Here is a 1007-nt window from a genome sequence, read left to right as displayed (position 1 = left end):
ACCTAATTCCAATTTACATGGAAGGAGCATCTCAATCCCTGCCATTTGAACAAACAATTTTGAGCTTAAACCTCAATTAGTTTCTCTGATGTAACAGAACTGCAAGTTTCATGGACTTCCATCTGAAGATCCTTTTCAGTTCTTAACTGAGTTCTTGCAGATCTGTGATACTGTTAAGACCAATGGGGTTGACCCCGAGGTCTACAGGCTTATGCTTTTCCCGTTTGCTGTAAGAGACAGAGCTAGAGTATGGTTGGACTCTCAACCTAAAGATAGCCTAAACTCTTGGGATAAGCTGGTCACGGCTTTCTTAGCCAAGTTTTTTCCTCCTCAAAAGCTTAGTAAGCTTAGAGTGGATGTTTAAACCTTCAGACAGAAAGAAGGTGAATCCCTCTATGAAGCTTGGGAGAGATACAAGCAACTGACCAAAAAGAGTCCTTCTGACATGCTTTCAAAATAGACCATCCTGGATATATTCTATAATGGTCTGTCTAAATTAGCTAAGATGTCGTTGGATACTTCTGCAGGTGGATCCATTCACCTAAAGAAAACACCTGCAGAAGCTCAAGAACTCATTGACATGGTTGCTAATAACCAGTTCATGTACACTTCTGAGAGGAATCCTGTGAGTAATGGGACGCCTCAGAAGAAGGGAGTTCTTGAAATTGATACTATGAATGGCATACTGGCTCAGAACAAAATATTGACTCAGCAAGTCAATATGATTTCTCAGAGTCTGAATGGAATGCAAGCTGAATCCAACAGTACTCAAGAGGCATCTTCTGAAGAAGAAGCTTATGATCCTGAGAACCCTGCAATAGCAGAGGTGAATTACATGGGTGAACCCTATAGAAATACCTATAATCCCTCATGGAAAAATCACCCAAATCTCTCTTGGAAGGATCAAAAGCCTCAACAAGGCTTTAATAATGGTGGAAGAAACAGGTTTAGCAATAGCAAGCCTTTTTCATCATCCACTCAGCAAAAGACAGAGAGTTTTGAGCAGA

The 1007-nt window shown here is 40.7% G+C and overlaps 1 non-coding gene across 1 annotated transcript; it reads right to left on the bottom strand.

The window, feature by feature from the left end:
* Positions 1-343: 343 nt before the first annotated feature.
* On the bottom strand, positions 344-451 carry LOC112787668 (small nucleolar RNA R71). Its single transcript, XR_003195068.1, has one exon. It is a non-coding gene; the product is annotated as a small nucleolar RNA R71 (small nucleolar RNA).
* Positions 452-1007: the final 556 nt, after the last annotated feature.

This window comes from Arachis hypogaea, chromosome 20 (genome assembly GCF_003086295.3).
Source record: "Arachis hypogaea cultivar Tifrunner chromosome 20, arahy.Tifrunner.gnm2.J5K5, whole genome shotgun sequence".
Classification (NCBI taxonomy): domain Eukaryota; kingdom Viridiplantae; phylum Streptophyta; class Magnoliopsida; order Fabales; family Fabaceae; genus Arachis; species Arachis hypogaea.
This window is presented reverse-complemented; position numbering and strand designations above follow the sequence as displayed.